Raw genomic sequence first — 19,151 nt, forward strand, 5'->3', positions numbered from 1 at the left:
CTCAGTCCCTGCAGTTCAGTGGTCTCATTGAACTCCCTGGTTCTTTGAGCATGGCATCTTCCTGGGTTTCTTCTGGTTTTAACCTGTGACAGTCCTGTCCTGTGCTCCATGTATCAGTACCAAGCCCTGCTGCTTCTATCCCTGTCCTCATTACAGCATCCCTGGAAGTGTTCGAGGTCAGGTTGGATGGGGCTCTGAGCAACCTGGTGAAGTGGAAGCTGACCCCGCCCATGGCAGGTGGGGCTAGAACGAGATCCTTTTTAAGACCTCTTCCAACTCAGCCTATTCTGTGACTTTTAGGGACTTCACCATGTCATGGTGGCTCTTCCAGCCATTGCCTGGCTGCATTTCTCTCATGAGTTTCATGCCTCAGTCCTCAGGTAATGCCCCAGCATCACATCCTCATTTGCAGTTTAGCTTCCAACTTCTCCCACTCAGTGTTCCTCTCTGATTTGTTCTCTCCCAGATGTAGTTCTCAATGCCCATATTTTCTGCAGACTGTTCATGTTGTGCTGGTACCAGAAGCAGCAGGATCTTGGGAGTGGTGACATCCTGAGCCTTGGCTCTTCTCTCTGCTGCTTTGGGGAGCAGGGGAGGAGGACATCCTGTTGAGCTAGGCTGGGGTCTGCTCTGTGCACGTGGTGTTTTAAGAGAACTGTGCTGACTCTGTCTTCCCCAAAGATTTACAACCTGGCCAAATGTGATTTTTTTTTCCTGCCTTTTTTTTTTATATTAGTAAAACAACACAGCAAAATCCCCCTGCTGAAGTGTAAGGTACTATTCTGTTGGGAAGCTATCTGTGCCTTGAGGCCATCAGCATGAATTTGTTATAATGCCTGTGGAATGATGTGTATTCCTCAAGTTGTTTTCTTTAAAAGTACGTTAATATCTCTTGCAGAAACTATCAAAGCAGAATGCAAAAATGTAGTCCAAAAAGATACCTGGCATGAAACTTTGTCCAAAGTTTTGCAAAGCTGCAAGTAACTGAAAACAGAACTTGTAATAGCTGTCATTGCTAGCTTTGTCTTTAATAATAGTTAATGCAAACAGAAACTGCTGCAATGTTTTTGGAAAGATACTCAACCTTCTGCTTCAGCTTTTAAAGGATTAGGAAAACACCCATGGTGGGAGGCAGATTATCTCACATCTGTCTACTTCAAGGCTTCTTGTGTCTTTCTCTGAAACATCTGGTACAGGCTGTTGTCAGAAGAACAACATAAACTAATTTATATGTGCATGTGTTTTTTATACCTCGTTAGCATAGGCTGGCACTTTTTTCAGTGAATTTTGGGTGAGTTGGTAGGTTTTCTTGGGTGAATCAAAAACAAAGGCTTGTTGCAGCCCAGAACACTTAAGATCTTTCTTAGCTTTAAAAAGATCTGTCCAAATAGCTGTTCTTATTTTTTGGCAGTTATTTGGCATCTGAAACTGTAATATCTTTTTTTAAGATTACCTAAATCAAGAAAAATTTGTCACAGCAAGCAGTTGTGACTTTTTGTTTTGAAATAAATAAGTTGTTTTTTTTTCTGAGGCTGAAGGGCTTAATTTCTCTCTTGAACATATTTTAAGCATGAAATATGTACTAGAAGGAAACTTTAAGAAATGTAGTGTATTGATGTGTGATTAAGGATCCTGAACACTTTTGTTGCTGGAAAAGCTAATAGTAGGCTGAAGTTGGTTGTGCCAGCATTTTGATTTTCTGAAAACGTCTCAGCTCTAATTTTGCATGTTCCCTGGCCTTAAGTAGTGACCATTAGAGATGCACCTCTGCTGGATGGCCACAAACCCTTTGTTATGCTGAAGTGGAACCATGTCTTCTAAATAAAGGGTCTGACTATGGCTGGACACAAGGGGCAGCTTCAAGAGGCAGAGGGGGCTCTGCAGGTGAGGGTCCAGTTGTGTGGTTTAGTGTTAAAAACACCTGGAATTAGAAATACCATTAATAGACAGGACTCACTGGAGCCCTGCCTGTTGGAATTTGGAGTCTGGTGCTCCTGAGCCCAGTGGAACCAAACAGCATCTCTGCAGAAGTAGAGGAAAACAACACAGTGTCTCAGGTGAAGGCAGAGTTTTCACCTGGAGAGTTTTGTTGCAGGTAATCGTGGAAGCACAATAAAGGGTGGTTTTGCAAACCCAGCTCTTGATACAGACATCATCCTAGTGCTGGGTCCTGTTGGCCTTTGAAACTGGTGCTCTTTTTCCCAAACAGGGTAAAAACCTCAAAATTTTGAATATCTTTAAATAACTTTACTTATAGGCATCCCTGCCATGACTAAATGTACAAATCAAATGTGACAAACAGTGAAGCTAATGAGTTAGCCACTTTTCCACTCTCCTTTTGTGCAGAGAAGTGATAAAGACAAATATGAAAGTACAATCTAAGGTCCTTGAATTTAATAGTAAGAGGTAATTTTTAAAAGTAAAAAATTTGCTCATAGGGGTTTTCTTTCTTCAAGCTTTAGTCTCCTATCTGAAAGGCCAACCTCTATTTGGATGAGGGAATCAAACTCTTTAGTTAATGTAAACGGATGAGCTGAATTTGAAAGGGATTGAGGGAAGGGGTGGAACATCTAAAGGTTACATTGTCATTAGTTTTATTTCAGTTAAAATAATTGTACATGTTTAGTTTAAAATGGAGAGGGAAAAGTACTTTGAAATATAATTACATTTAGCAGTCTTGTAGCTTTGTACTTTGTACTATAAATTGCGTTCCCAGCTGTTTTTCATCTCCTGTAATTTAAATAAGTAAACCTTTTGTTCTTAAACTCACTTAGTTCCTTCTAATTCTGTTGATGGACATCCATTTCTACTGCTTTATTTTATGTTAATATTTAACAATGGCATGCAGTTACCCCCCTGCCGGCCACTGCTCCACCTCCTTTGTTTCTGGAAGGCCTCTTTTTGCCTTGGTCTTTAGTTTTATAGAAGAATCCAAACTTCCTGTCCCTGCACCTAGCAGGAGTAAGGTTTCTGCATAAACTGACACGAAATCCCTCGGAAAGGGCCTAGCCCCCAAGCAGGGAAGGTGGTGCTAGGCTGTCAGCCTCTTTTGTTGGTTGCTCAGATGGAAGTATGGAGTGGATGATGCTTTGTGGGCCAGAGTAAAGCTGTGCCAAGGGAATGCAAATCCACTAGGTGTGCCCAGGTAATTTAAAATGCTCACGCTGGCAGCTTTTCTGCATGAGTAAAGCTGCTTAATTAATGCGTTTTCTCCACTTTCTTTTCTTGACAAGTTGATTCGAATTGAAACGGTCTGTAATAAGCTTGTCACGGGTCTTGGGGACAAATAAACCCTCTCCTACAGGTGGAAAATAAAGAGTCTGTGCACTTTGTGTTTCTCTGTGACCAGAATGGTTGGTGGCAGGTATGGCAGACTGGCTGACAGGGTTAGTCAGACTACAGCCCCCACTGACAACCCACACTGTGGCTTGGCTTCTCACTGGTGCCTAGAAAGTCAGGTGCAGGACTTCAGGCAGGAGAATTGGCATCTGTCGTGGCTTTTCTTCTTCCCCTACTTTTACACAAGGACTTTGAGAGTAGTGTGAACGTAGTGGACACTGTGTTCAGCAGTTCAGTAGTGGGCACAGCAGCTCAGGCACTGCTCCTCTGGTCTCCCCCTCCTCCATCCCTCCAGAGAAAGCTTATTTTTAACTTGCTCAGCCTTGCTGTTTGACAGAAGTGAACATGGAGGAGACCTGAGCCCAGGATCAACAAAGGCAGCACTGGGCATTTCAGCCACTGCCTTTGAAATAGGCCTTGACAATAATGGAGTTGGGAAGCCCCACTGTTCAGCCTTCTTTATAGTGTTAATAACTGTCCAGAAAGAAGAGAAGCAAGAAATTGCTCAGATTTCATCTCTCAGATTTCATCTTGCATCTAGAGTGCCGCAACAAATCAAACTGAAATGGGCCCCTCCATGGCTTCTGCACTGCCATGCCGAGCTGTCCTGGGCCCCTTCTCCCCCCCGCTTCGAGCTGAGTGCTCAAAGCAGGCTGGCTGGGGGCAAACACATGTGCTTCTCAATTGCACAAGTGTCCTGCTAAGGACGGACTCAGAAATGAATTGGTTTATAGAGTTTGCAGTTGGAGGCTGAGGCAGGTAGCAGGTGCCCGGTGACACAGAGCGAGGCCAGAAGAGATGTCTGCTCTGCCTGGTCACCCACCTTGGCTGTCCCCAGGACACATCTTGCTTCCTTTGGATGTGCAGGGGCAGTTCTTGCTAAAGGATCAACATGAAAATGAGACGAGGGCTTGGGGTGGCCATCTCTTCTGGCCCAGGCTTTGGGGGAAGAAGGCCCTGCCAGTGACAGCAATGTTTGGTCAGTGCTGATAGCAAGAAAATATTGCTTATTGTTTAACAAATGCAAGCTCTTTGGTGCCATTGACAAGTGATGCTATTTTTTTTATGCATTATCATATTAGTGGAGTTTGGAGTTGCATGCCTAGTCCTCAGGGATGCGCTGGGAAGAGTGCTCAAAGTCCAGGAGGACAAGCACAGGTATTATGTATTGAGTTACACTTTAATAACTGATAAGAGTTGCAGAAATATTTAGCTTCAGGAAAAAAATCCAGCAGTGAAATATACGAAGGAGCTCATAGTTTTAAAGCAGAACAATGATAATCCAAAGATGTTGCAGCTTTTCACATTCGTTGTCTACGTAGTAGGAAAAACTCTGACACCTGCATTGATTTAAAGGCTGCTTGGACCAATAATCTCCACTCTCTCAATAAATTGAAGCAGCTGGAATGCATTCTCATGTTGCAATAGACAGTGCATGGTCTTCAGCAATTTCCTTATTATCTTTCGTAATTAGCAAATCAAATTTTTGTCTTTAATCCTCTTGCATCCAGGGATATTTTGTGCTCAGAAGGCTGGGAAGTATGTAGGCAGATTGTCTTGCCGGTTGGAATTCCCCAGGGCACTGGGGGAAATACGGAGGAAGAGGGGCTTCTGGCCCCAGGTCTGATGGTAGTTTTTTTGATTGTCTGAGTATTTGGAGCTGCAGTGTTACAGCATCCTTTCCCAAGAAATGAAGCACAGCAGAGAGGGAACACATGCTATTGTGTTCACATCTGGCATTAACATATAAAATTTGAGGCATATGAAGTTTCTTCCCATACAACTAAATTAAAAACCTGTGGCATAAGGTAAACTGACAAGTGCAAAACTGCTTGGGTGGGACATTTTAAATGGTTACAAATGTCTCCTGAAAGCTGTTTCTGGAAGAATGTTACTGAGCAGGCTGTCTCCAGGCTCACTGCTTAGCAATGTCAGAGAGGGCTGCCCTGTTGCCATAATTGATATAATTTTTGGGGAGAAATATCTTGTTCTGGTTGTGAAGACAACACTGCTCCACAGAACCTGGGGCAGAGTCCAAGCTGCAGAGCTGAGTTGTGCCATGTAAAATAAGCACATCTTGGCTCTCTTTGGAGAAGAGGACTGGGCAGGCACAGTTCACTGGGTAAACTGGTGCATGCTGATAGCTATTGACTTGCACACACATTATCTCTGTGTTAGGCAACATGTTTCTCATTTGGATTTGCAGCTCGTGGGATGTCTCAATTGGGGTAACACACTAGACTGTCCGCTCTGGGGAATTCTTTCTTGACTTAATTCAGTGTTTCATATTTCTGCTGAAACAGGACCTGGTCTAAATAACACAGATAGTTTCTGTGTGACACTGAGGCAGGTCCACGGTAATGCTGCTGCACTGTCTGTCCTTAGATGTAGGGACTATGAGCTCTTATGTTTTTTGTCATCTGGACTGTCAAGGGGTGTGGAAAAAAAAGTAGGAAGGAGCTTGACTTCCAAGGAGCTGTCTGCTGACAACATCCCTTCAAGGCAATAGGAGCTGGAGTGCACAGCACTTCTGCAGCAGCAGGTCTCCCGTGACGTGTCAACACCTTCCTTGCTTCAGATCCTGGGTCCTGGGCTACACCAACCCCGACTGCTAATGTAAGCAAAAGTTACGAAGGATGTTGGGAACTACAGATAAACTTGAAGTCACCTAGAAGTACTGTAGCAGGATGAAACCATCTTGGTCTCCCCAGCACTGAAAATCTACTGCTGGGGTAGGGAGAAGTTTGACCAGTCCGTGTCCAGGCCTGGGTTCCTGTTTAGATGAAATTTGCTTGCAGCCCATCTGGTGTTCAAAGAGCAATGCAGTTTGTATCCTAATGGCCATAGTTGTTTCCTCCTGATGCTGGCCTCCACCGGCCCTTGTCTGTGCCGTGTTACTACACAAGTGTTACATCTCTGTTGATATCTTTGCTGATTTCATTAGCAGCCCTGCCGTTTATAGTACTTATGTTGCAAACATGGTCCTACATGAAGGCACTTAGAAAGATATGTTATGGCTGTAGAGACCCAAGTGATCAATAGCTTTTAGATTACTGTGTCACTAAACAGCAGGCTGAGACATGGAAAGGCACTGTTACTTTAGGGATGAGAGATTTTTAGAAAATAAATCAATAGTGAATACAGGCTGATTGGTTTCCAGTTCAAATAATTCCAAGAAACATGGAGCCCAGGGGAAACAGTGCCATTCATACTTGGAAATAAACAACACATGCTTGCTTTCATTTATGTATTTGGGTCAGTACTCTTAGAAATGGAGAGGGAGCCATTGGACAGGGTATTAGTGTGGAAATGGGGAACTTGAGTTCTCCTTTGAGTGCTCCAAGAGACCTCTTCTCCCTGCCTTCCCCAGGTTCTCTTTGATGCCGACAGCCCTCACTCTGGTTTTGCACACAGAAAACCTTCAGCTCGTGGGGACTGGCTGGTGTGATCCCCAGTTGGAACCCTAACAGAAATGTGAGTAATGACATCTCTTCAGGAAGGTGATTTTGCTTTCAAAAGGCTTTCCTTTTTAATGCCCAAGTGGCCATGGGCTAAATGAGGGTTAGTGGCTGTCAGGTGCAGCAGTGTGCTGGATGGCTTATACACAGGTATGACATGAAGCTGCCAGAGAAGTGGATGCTGCTGCCTCTCCAGGAGGCTGCTGTGACATCTTGCACATGCAGGTATGTTTACATGGCATAGGGTGGCTCTGCTGGTGTGCAAGACCACTGCAGCAAACCACTTCCTGCAGTACTACTGCTCATCCCTGCTTCCTGGCCCTGTCCTGGAACACATCCCTGGAGATGTGGGGTGAGACTGTCAGTGGCTGGTGACTAGAGGAGCACAACTGTTCCTTGGGAATGGGGATCTTTCTGAAAGTCTTCCAGCACTTCAGGGATTTTGCAGTATTCACTGCCAGGGAACAGTCCCATGTGAGCTTGAGGTGCCTTCAGTTACTTCTTGTTCTAGTCTAAGACCTGTCTCTTACTCAGTACTGAATCCTCCCAAAAGCTCTCTTGTGGGTGTGCTTCAAGGGCAATTTGCTGACAATGCAGTTACCTGCTACCTCTGGGACACTGGACATAAACTGAAGGTTACTGAAATTTTGCTAGAGTGCTGGTTTTATACATACTGTTTTACTGGAGCACTGCTTTTATCTTGGAGTGGGCTGCCAAGTCCTAGAAAGCTGCCACTGGAGATGTACAAGTTGTGAGGACGTTTCCTAGAGCTGTAGCATATCTCAGCAGCCAAGGACTGTCTCCTGTTCATCCAGTGGTAGCTGAGGAAGCCAATGGCAGAAGACCAGTTGGAAAAACTTATTTGAAGGAAGAAGTGAGAGATACTTGAAAGTTGTCTATGTGGCTTTTTTCTTCCTTGTCCAAACAAGAGAAGGAAACTGTCTACTCTAATCTGACTTGTCCATCTTTGCTTGGAAAAGGTGCTTCATGATGGCGGCAGAGTGGGGGATAGTATTTTTGTCTAATGTTTGTGATACCTGGAGTTAAGACCCTTTCCTGACCTGGATATGCACGTGACACACAACTACATCACCGGGTCGGGCTGTTGTCTGTATGCAAAGTGGGGAAAATGTTATTCCCTAGTCTCAAAAGAATGAAGGATAATTATTTTGAGGGACTGAGATAAGGGAAACTCTGTAAGCATCTAAGACAAATAGATCTGCTCCCACTGAATTCAGTAACAGAACTTTTAATGGGAGCAAGATCCGGGCTCCATCTGATAAAGAATTTCATCTGGATTGCATATGGGGGCAGGCATTAAAGGACCCATCTAAGGATCTCCCCTCTGGAGTACATCTATAAAAGACCCTCTGTAGTTGTGTTCAAAGCTCACAGTAATGCCAGTCTCCTCAGGACCATTCACTTAGATCATTCAGAAACTCTTTCTTGTCTAAGCCCTGATGCTCTCCCCCAGTTGAAGAATGTGGTTGAAACTCCCATGCAGGGAAGACTTAAGATTTGTTTTTTATTTGAACCCAAAACATTAACAAATTGGACACACGTGCTTTGAGACTAGAGCCCGCTCTTATTTAAGCCAATGCAAAAGTCTCCTTGATCCCAGCAGGATCAAGGTCTTGAATATTGCTTGTACCTTTTTAGAATATCTGCCTCTAAATGAAACAGACAGTGACAAACTCATTCTGGGTATATCCTCCTTGACTGATTTGCAGGCAGAGAGGTTTGCAGACCTTCCCTCTTGGGATGGGGAAGTTCATAGTCTAATTGCTGAGTGAAAGACCAAGGGCAGGTATCACTGTGCCTTCTCTTGTGGCACACTCTTTAGCATGTGAAAGTCAATGCTGTCATTTAGCCTTTCTTTTTAGTGCTTAAACATCCTTAATACTCTTGTGAGACTGTTGCTCCAGCTAGCCTAGTGCTTCTGTTCACTATCTGTGATTTTATTCCTCTTCACACTAAAGTACTGACAGGTGAGTATTATATGTGTAGGAAGCTATTCAGCAGAAACATATGCCTTGAATATGTTAAAATTCTTTGTAAGTCACTTGATCAATGTGCAGTATTTGTGTCCTCTCTGTATCTTTGCCCTAAATTCATATTCATCAACAGAGGTTGCTTGGTACTTAATGGGACACTTGGACACTGAGTGAAGGGAAGGGACAATACAAAAACAGGGTGAAGAATGAGGACAAATGTAGATGAACTTCCTCAAACAGGCACAAAATGCTCATTCCTGAATAAAAAATGTGAAAAGGTCAAGTGCCCCCAGAGGTTTCTATTGTGACAGGCACTTAACCCCTTCACTCCTGGTTATCTGCTTCATCTGCTGGGCCACTCAGTGCACAAGTGCCATTAGCATCACTGGAATGTGGGGCTGGGAGTGTCCTCCCTTCCAGGCAGCGGGCACTGGGTGAGCAGGAAATAATCCTTTTGGACACTGACCTTGTCAGTAGCTGTGTCTAGAGATAATTATTTCCTAACATGTAACCTTTTCATGGTCAATTGCTCCAATATATTAGACAGAATTGTGATTTCCTTCTATCTTCAGACACACACAAGGTCTTGTCCTTCCTGCTTCACTTAGTGAGTGTGCAGACAACCCGGTGCTCACTGACCAACGTTGTTTTTATTTTGCTTAAAAGAAAAGGAGTTTTGCTTTTCTTCTTGCCATTGAGCAGAAGGGTATATGCCCATTCCCATTTTTTCTTTTTTGGCAGACAGGCCCTTTAAGAATCTAATACTAATCAGGCAACTGTCAGTGTTTAGCAGTCTCCTGCTCCGTCAGATTTCTTGCTTGCTGACTGATTTTGGTTTACCTTTTCCTAGCTTGTGACGCTTCAGTGTGCGCCCCTTGACACCTCACCAAGGCATCTGAAGAGGCAAGATCAGCAGAGTATGTCAGTACAGCCGCTCAGAAGGCGTCAGGTCTGATACCTCAGGAACATCAGGTTGAGCAGCCAGGAGTGAAGAGTTCTCTTGCACAACCCCGTGAGCCCAGTCTGCTCCCACCTGAAGTGCAATCCACAAAGGCAGCTTTGGTGGTTGGGACTGAAGAGCGTGAGGGAGGACACTGTTCCTCCTCCTTTATTCCAAATACTCCTCCTTGTTTACCTGTGTTGCAGCTTGTTCAGCAGAGACTTGGGCACACTATCCACAATCTTTGTCTGAGACAGTCCCTTTTGGGAACATACTCTTCCTACGCCTTGGAGACAGCTTGTGTGGACTGCACTGAGGAAATGATGACACAAACCCAGCGTGTGCTGCTGAGCATGATTTGTAGCCAATATTTTTACAACCTGCTTCTTGTTTTGTAACAGTATTTAATTGGTTTTTTTAAAAAAAATTCAAAACTAGGTCAATTTGCCATTGGGCCTTGTATGACTCTTTAGCTAAATCTCCAGACTTTACCTAGAAGTTAATTTGAGCCAGACTTAGGAAAAATATATATTAATATACCCAAAGTCTCACGTGAGAAACTTGTAGGCAACGATTTGGGATTCAGAGCCGTATTCAAATTCCTAAGACTAAATTCAAAGCCGTCGTTTAAAAGCAGGCTTGCACGTGCTGTCCTGATCTTTAATTAGGCAAAACTCCCACTGACATCAATAGGAGTTTGACTTGAATAAGAACTGCAGGATCAGGTCCATAATTTGGTACCTGGGATTTGATTAAGCAGCTAAATTACTAGAACAGTTTCCCCATGTGTATAATTGCCTAATTAATTTTTAAAATAGCGAAGTTCAGCACTGAATGTGGTGTACCTCTTGCCACACGAAATGTATGCTGTTTAATCCAAGTTGGTGGAGCTATTTGCTAGAGCCTGTGGAGTTGAGTAGTACTGTTTATTTAAAGTTCCAAAATAGCCACCATTGTGTTAAAATGTCATATTCCAGAAAATATGCTCTTGTAATAGAGTTCACTTGTAGTCTAGTTTGGCTATTAGCATTCCAAATGTTTTTTAAAGAGTAGTGCTCTCTATATCCTAATTCTTGAGTTCTGGCTACTGTGATTCATTTTGCAGGTGAGAAATCACTCTGGAATCTGATGAAGAACTTATTCTCTAGCAGAATTTTTAAATTCAATGCTTTGAAAAGTTTTTTTTTTGTCTTATCAATGTTCTTATTTGTTTTCTTTCTGGTGCCCCAGCATAATGCCTGTGGTAGACTGTATGTATCAGAATAAGTGTGTACTGTTTGCTTTTTGCTGAAACTTCAGTCTAACACTATGGACTCTAGGTGATATATTTGCTGCAAAAGGACTTTCTTTCACAACACAGAAACTTTGTTTGTTTGTTTTTTGTTTGAAGCAGATCTTGTTCTGTAAGAGGAATAGAGAGATTATATAGGGGTTTCCTAAGTGGAAAAATATTGTAGAAGGAATTGCAATGCCAAAAAGTAAAAACTGTTCTCCCTAAAAGTATACGTGCATGTGTGCATGTGTTTGTATGTGTGTGTCTTGTATATAGACATAAACAATTACACTTGTAGTTGGCATAATGCATAATGCCTACTCATGCTGTTGACAGTTACTTAATAATGCACATTCTGCCATTCTCTCCAGCTGAATTCTTAAGGCATTACCATGGGAATTTTCCCTTTTTGGGGATTGCAACAGAGCTCTAGGACTAGCTGTTTTTGTGATGTGCTTCTTGACTGGCTGGAGTAGCCTTTATTCAGGAACTCCATCCAAGCATCGCCTGCAGAGAATGAAACCATCAGCTGTCCTCAAAGAGGAGCTCCACGCTGCAGCAACGCTTAACGGTGAGCCTTGTGCCTTTGAGTCTTTCAGGGTAATGGGATCTTGTATTTTAGCATGCTCAAAGCATGGCTAGGACGTTAAATTCCAGCATATCACTGTATGAAGTGGGATACAGTCAAATGTACTTTTCAGAGAGGTAGCCTTTAGCAACCATTGTGCTCCTTCAAGGATCTAAGAACTCTCGATAGGTAAACAAGGCGAAACTCTGAAACTGCAGCCACTGCAGTCTGAAATTGGCTGAGGTCTGCAGTCTTGCTGTCTTTCCAAATGATAGCTTTTCTTCTGTTCTGACAGTGTCAGAGACTTGCCCACAAAATAAGCAGTCCTGTACCCTTGAAAATTAGCAATTGAGTCCAGTCAAAATAATGAGATGGTCCTAAAAATGGGAAGATTATCTTTCATGTTTAAATTGAAGTCCTTTTAAAGGGACAGACTTTGCTGTATTGGTTTGCCAACTTTGATTTTGCGTTTAGCTCACGTCTTGAAGACTTTCTGTGGGGATTATAGAAAGGAATAGAAAAGGTGGAAACTCAGCTTTTGTTAAAAAACGAAAAATAGATAACTCTGTCTTGCAGCCTCTTGATTTCTGCAGCTAAAATTCTCTGAAACATTTGGTTTAGCATCATTATGATGACTAGAAGTGATGACTATGGGTTTGGAGTCCTTTGTGTTTTAAATAAAATTTGGAGATGTCTTGTGTGTGTGTGTGTCGTGTTGTTCCCCCCCAGCGACTACTGAACCTCATTAAAATTGAGGAGACTCCTCAGTTATGAAAATATAAACGGTAAGAAGGGAGTGCAAAGTCTATTCGTGATCATTTAGGCTGTAATTTGTCTTCCAAAGCTTTGGGAAGCGTCGCCCCCCTTCACTCTGTGGCACTCTGACCTCCTCTAGTGGTGGCTGGGCTGCAGAGAACCTCTGTCAGCCCCGGCTGGGGGACACTGGCTCTGGGATCTGGTCACCTGGAGTGGAATCTCTGCTCTCGGGGATCTACCGGTGCCAGAAGTTTCCAATTCTCCCAGATTCGGCTGTGTTTTCAACTTCTGCCTTGATTTGTTTTCTTTTGGACGAAGCCAGAAACTTCTTGTCTGTGTGTGTCACTGAGAGGAGCTGGAGAGGTGTGATGGTGGAAGTCTGACAGCTCCTATTAGCCATGCTTAATTTTAGTCTGGGTTTCTAAAATATGAAATCAGCAAAGAATAAATACTAAGAGGGTTTTTTTTCTTTCTTTCTTTCCCCTCTCTCTTTTTTATGTGCAAACATGGGGAGAAGAGCCATGTTCCAATTTTCCCTCAAATTTACACTCTTCTTTTTATAACTGTGGATGCTTGAAAAATCAAGAGTAACGCCACAAAGGGGAGATCTCTGTTTGTCTCGTTCTCCTTATTGTCTTGGCTCACTTGACCCTGTTGGGGATGTGCCCTTTCATTGTGTGCTGCTGTTGGGCCTGGGAGAACAAACAAAGGGAAATGAGCTCTGTGTGAGCCCGCGTCTTGATCAGGGAATGGCTGGATTAGCTGGACCAGCCCTTGACTCAGTGTGGCTGCCTAAGGATGCAGCTCTAGTGTGCCAGGGAACTCAGTTTTCCTTTAGCACTGCTTGCCTTCAGTCTGAGTGTTGTGTGGAGGGTGCAGGCAGTGCAGGGGGTGATTTCCAATGGGTGCAGCCTTTTTGAACTTGAGGAGAGAGCAAAGCCGAACTGAAACTTTTAAGAGCTACTGAATCCCACTACAACAGGAGAGCAAGAGATGTTTTCTCCAGTGGTCCCTTCCACGGGACATAAAGCGAAAAGGTTTAGTCCAGTGGTCCTCACTGCTGGCTCTCACGTGCAGTGCTATTACCCCTTTTGCATTCAAGGAGGTGCAGATGTTGGTAACCAAAATTGTGTGGAGCAGAAATGGCAGGACTGGATCTGGGGCAGGGGGGCTCTGCCTCCCATCACACTGGATTCTTACTTTCAACAGAAATAACAAAAGCTCAGCTCCAAAAGGGTGGTATATAGTGTCCTTCTCTTACCCTCCTAATGCCCTTCCAGTTGCTGCCCTGGAGTGGTTTGTTTGTCAAAGGGCTCCTCTCTCACTGGCAGTCCTTTCTCCTGGGTCTTTACAAAACCTCAACACTTAGTGGCTTTAAGCTGAAAGGGAATGTATTTATATTAAATATTAGGAAGAAATCGTTCCCTATGAGGGTGGTGAGGCCCTGGCACAGATTGCCCAGAGAAGCTGTGGCTGTCCCATCCCTGGAAGTGTCCAAGGCCAGGTTGGACAGGGCTCCGAGCAACCTGATCTAGTGGAAAGTGGGGTTAGAAATAGATGTTCTTTAAGGTCCCTTCCAACCCAAACCATTCTATGATTTCCTAGGCAGTGAAGGCATTGTTGTTTTAACACTATAAATGTCTCCTCAGGCTTAAGCAACTATGTGGTTTTTTTTTCTTTTAGCTGAACCTTTTTTGCCTAAGTCTAGGTGAAATATTTGATTTATTGTGTTTTAAAAAGTAATGTTAGCTGCTGATTTTGCTGCTGTACTTTCTTTTACCTCAGATGATTTTTAGATGCAGAAATGCTGGAAATAACAAGAATACAGCAGATTTTAGCTATGTATATGACTGTAGGGAAAACAGTTTAGTATGGGGCATGAAAATAGGGGCCTCACTGTGCTTTTGTTTCTTTGGCCTTGCAGCTCAGGAAAAGATTTAATACAGGAACAGAAGTGAGGTAAAGACCATGAAAGACCCATGGTGTGTTTAAAATCTGCCCTAAAAATAATCACTTGTGGTTTGGTGAGTGTGTGGAGGTATTTGGGTAAAATCCTGTGCCACCACCTAGATCAGCACATCCCAGTGGGGTGGTTAGTTGGGTTAAGGTCATAATTTTTGTAATGTACTACCTTCCCCCCATCCCCCCCCCCCCCAAGTTTCAATTTTTTTGGAGACTTTTATGTGCTTTAGTGTTCTTCTAGAAGTTTAAAAACAAACAAACAAACAAAAGAGAACAAAGGTTTGGACCCAAAATACAGATAGATATAGTTTTCAGAAAATTCATGGTGGTTTTTGGGTATGTGAGATTTGGTCATACTGTCAAATGACTTCAGGTCTTAAAACTACAGTGGTCCTAGGCTTGCTTGTTACTGGTAGTTTTGGTGGATTTTGGACAGAGCTGAGAGCTGATACCTTTGAATCCCTGCAGCCAGCATCTGCAGGCTAAAACTCTGGGTTATCTGGTTCCTAAACTACCTCATCATCCTGCATGGATGTGTGGGGATTTTGGCTTTGCTGCATCAGTCTCTTTGAGAGAAGCAAAAAGGAAGATTAATTCCTCTAGAAAAAGCTTCCTCTGCTTTGCTTCCATATCAATTTCAGTGACTTCAGATCTTTTTCTTTTTTTTTCTGGGAGGGTGGAGGGAGTGTTTAATCTGAAGATTTATGGAGCATGGGAACTTTTCTAAGCCCCAGGCAAAAACTAAACATTAGTATATTGCAGTCTGTTTGTCTGGAATATTTGAGGAACTTCATTTTTATCTTAGAGCAGTTTAAGACTCTGGAGAGATATACAAATCTCTTCCTTCTCACTATGAAATAAACAGGAGCAAATATGTGTTTTGCTGCATTCTAGTACTTTTTTGTGACTCTTTATCCCACTCTTGAATACTTTACAGTTGGATTAATCCTTGGAGTGCAGGGAAATTTGTGTTTAATTCTATTGTGATCACCCTATCTAATCACCCCTCCAAAACAGGCAACAGGATTCTCCTGAAACGAATGAATCTGTTTGAATAAGGATGCTTTTCCACACAATCTGCTTTGTTTTCACTGAAAAACGGTAGTGATGGATCTGCATTGCTGTCACCTGTGGTGAATGACTTCCAACCTGGTCAGACTGTGTTTAACTTTAGTTTCTGTTAGGCCTCTGCTATACTGGGGAACTCTGTTATCACAGTTTGGTTCCCACATAGGTGTGCATAAACCTACGCTTTGATAAGCTAATTTAGACAGTTCTCTTGCTAAAATGTTTCTCCACATCCTTTAATCAGCTGTGTGTCTCTGCTTTCAGCTGCTCCGAATTTAAAGATCTGATTTCTGTTCCTTCTCCTCTGCCTGTCCCCTCTCCCTTGCTATGTTCTCTGGTTTTCCTTTAAATATCTTTGGGGTGGAACTATCTGCATGTTTGTACATTACTGAGGATCTGGGAGGGCCTCTGGGTACTGCCTTAAAAAATGTTAAATAATAAAGCCCAGAAGAGGTGTTGCTTTAGCAGTTGATGGGTGTACCAGTGAAGAAATGGAGAGCAGATCCTAGTTAGTCTCTCCCCTTGCTTAGCCAGCTGGGGACATGGGAGATGCTTTGAAGACTCACTGTGGCAAAATCATCATCATATTTCCTTTATAAATGCATTGATGGTTAGAATCTGTGTCCCTTGGATGTGTTGGGGTTTTTTTTCCCCCTAAAAAATGCTGCCGCTGCCTTCTTGAAAGCTGTGAGAGATCCCCAAAGCTTGCCAGGGAGAAAAGGAGAAAAGCTCAGGGAGCTCTCAAAGGATATAGCTGCTTTTCCCTCTAACCTCTTACAGTCTCTACCTTTCCTCTGTTCTTTTTTCTTTCTTTGCCAGTAAGGCGCTGTGTGCAGTCTTCTGTGAACCTTTGTGGGCCAGATTTCTCCCAGGTGCCTTTTTTCCTCCTCAGTAGCTGCAGAAGAGGCAGTGGATCTAAGGGGGAGATGTGTTTTATGATTTATGTCACTTTATAAAGTGCATTTCACAGCAGGATTGATAGAGCTGGAGACTGAAGTCCACCCAAGATTGGGGATGCAGAGGCAGGTAGGGGATGGATCTGCTCCTGGTGACTATCCCGGTGTCATGGACTGAGTGGGGACACCTCTGCTTGCTCAGTCCTTGCTTCCCTGCTGACTGCAGCAAGAGCTGGGAGGTTAGTATTAGGTGAGCCCAGGACCTCTCTGTGCTGAGAGCTGTTTTGAGAGCAGTGGTGCATTTCACACCTCTGATATCTCTCCAGAAGCCTTATGCATGTGGCCAGGCTGTGTTATCAGCTGGGCTTATTTTGACAACCCCACCTCTTCCTCCATGGGCTGCCTCCTGATGGCAGGGGTGTCAGCACAGTTTCCCAGTATGAGGGAGCTGGGTTTTATTCTGTGTTCCCTTGGCACTCGTGTGCTCCGTTAGAGACTTCACACGGGGCTCTTTCCCACGGTTCTCCCGCGCTGGTCTCTGCCTCTGCCCCTTTCTTGCCTGTAGCCTCAGGGCTGCAGTTTTCCAGCCATCCACTTATATGGCCCTCATTTGTCTTAGTCTCTTTGGCACTTATATGGCTCCCATTGGCCCAGGACCTGAATGCCTCCCAATCTTTAATATATTTATCTTCACACATGCAGACACACACGCATACCTGTGAGGCCAGGAAGTACCATTGCTCCTATTGTACAGATGGAGAACATTAAATGGTAATTGGCTAAACTGGGAGCAGGTGGTGGTGGCCGTGGAGGAAGGCTGCTTACACATAGTACAGAAAATGACATGACATGACAAGAAATGGTTCATCAGCCACAGTGCAGCGCTAGAAGCACAGGTCTCCTCACTCTTACATGAGCCTTGTAGCTGTGGAATATGAAATCCTAGTCATGCCCTATCCCTGTTTTGGCCTCTTCGTTCTTGAATCTTGTTTTTAAGTATTTTTGTCCCAGTGATACAAGTTCAGATGTAAAAGCTTCTGTCAAATTGCCCATCCAGAATGTAGAGGGAGGTTGCAGTCCTCTTAGTCTGACACTGAAAGCAAAGGATCTTTTAATGGCAGGATCCTTCCCTCTTGCTCACTGGGTTTGCTGTCCCTGGAGGGGGTTTGACCTCCCACTCTTTTCAGTGGCTTCAAGGTGGGGACGAGCCCAGCACTCTAGAGCACAGCCATCAGCTCAGGATTTGCTTTGTTTTGCTGGAGCACTCTGAGCAGACTGCTGGGGTAGGAATTTTTGGCAGCTCATATGCCGCAAGGCTGTTCCTTAGCAGTAGCTTTCCGTTCGCATTTCCCAAAGATGGCAATGCTGCCAAGCCTATCTCCAAATGCTTTGCAAACGTGAACCATTAGCAGTGTCTTCAGCACAGAGACAATGCTTGCTGCATTTAGGGAGCTAAACCAAACCCCACTGGGGGTCAGTGGTAACCCCATTTTTTTCAGTCAGTGGTGTCTTCTCCTGTGCTTAAAGCTGAGTGAGTGCAAAGCATCTGGCTGAGCTGGAGCCACATGCCCAGAGCCACTGTGTGGGAATTGTGAGGGGAGAAGTCAGGTGGCTGGTTCCTGGGCCTGTGCCTGGCCCATAGACCACAGTGCCTAATTAGTGTGGCAGCTGTTCTCCGTTAGCAATGCTTTCCTTAGGCGCCTGCACTAATGTTCTTGATAGCAGCTAAGGAGAAAAAGGAGGAGGAAATTGCATCTATATTTAATTAATACTGCATCCATATTTTATTGTGGAGAGCCCTTAGGTGCAAGAAGATTCTCAGTGAGAACAATTGCTTTGGAGTGCTGGAGCTATTGTGTGGTGGCTGAGGAGGCGAACTTTGGTTTTGAAAACTAACCCAAATTTCCTTCCAGGGTAACCTGGGAAAGCCCAGAATCCCTCTGCTGCTCACTTCCCAGCCTCTGTCTGAAAAGCAACTGACAAATTTGCTCATAATTCATATTTGATTAGCTTTAATATCTTCTAATATTGTGAGTGAGCTTTGGGGGGCTACAGACAAATGTCACACTGATTATTTTTTCCTTTTGATAAGCTGCCAGGCTTGGAGAGGTTTCCTTTTCCATTCTCTGAGCTTACTCCCCTCTTCCAGCTGCGTGCTGTGTTCCTTCTCTTCTGGCTCTGAATCCTGGCAAGAAGACACACTGTGTTGTTAAAATGGCTGTCGTGTTCCCATTCGGCCGAGCTGGATCATTGTGGCTGGTGGTGGGTCTGGGGTGGCCCATGAGCCTGGCAGGCTTGGTAGAGCTGAGCATGTGAGAGATGGCTGATTGCTGGAGCAGCCTTGGCTGCTTTTGTGGCCACCTCGAGGCATCGCTGGCCAGTTGTGTGGGTGAGAGGCTGCACCACGTAACACAGAGGGAGCTGGTGATGCTTTGGGGTCAGCGCGAGCGTGGCTGAGCAGGAGGTTTGGTAGCAAAGCCCTTCTCACTGGAGACCTCAATCCTGCACATGGATGGCTCACCACTGCTGTCCTGCTGCAGCAGCAAGGCACAGGCTGACCTGCTGTCAGCACTCGCCCTTGTGTCCTCATTAAGAGCAGACTTGGGCCAGGAAGGAGACATTTTGTAGTCCAGTTAGAGAAACATAAAAACACCCTTTGAAAGACTGTGTTGTAATAGCCTGAGACTCTTAAAATATTATGAACACACCCTTCATGCCCCATTAGTACCATTGTTTCATTCAGTCAGCACGTGGTACAGTCCTGCTTCTACTCTGCAAAACACATTCTCCTAAATGTTGTTGTATGCTGTGGTTTCCAGTATAATAAAAATATGCAAACAATTGTTATCCAAACAAAACTAACTCTGATTTAATTTTTAAATCCTCCTCCTTCTCCT

The 19,151-nt window shown here is 44.1% G+C and overlaps 1 long non-coding RNA gene across 1 annotated transcript; it reads left to right on the forward strand.

The window, feature by feature from the left end:
* The first annotated feature begins 1,520 nt into the window (after nucleotides 1–1,520).
* Nucleotides 1,521–12,267, forward strand: LOC135421501 (uncharacterized). The gene is made up of 2 exons (XR_010434034.1): nucleotides 1,521–6,813; nucleotides 9,642–12,267. It is a non-coding gene; the product is annotated as an uncharacterized LOC135421501 (long non-coding RNA).
* Nucleotides 12,268–19,151: the final 6,884 nt, after the last annotated feature.

The sequence above is a fragment of the Pseudopipra pipra genome, chromosome 13 (genome assembly GCF_036250125.1).
Source record: "Pseudopipra pipra isolate bDixPip1 chromosome 13, bDixPip1.hap1, whole genome shotgun sequence".
Classification (NCBI taxonomy): Eukaryota; Metazoa; Chordata; class Aves; order Passeriformes; family Pipridae; genus Pseudopipra; species Pseudopipra pipra.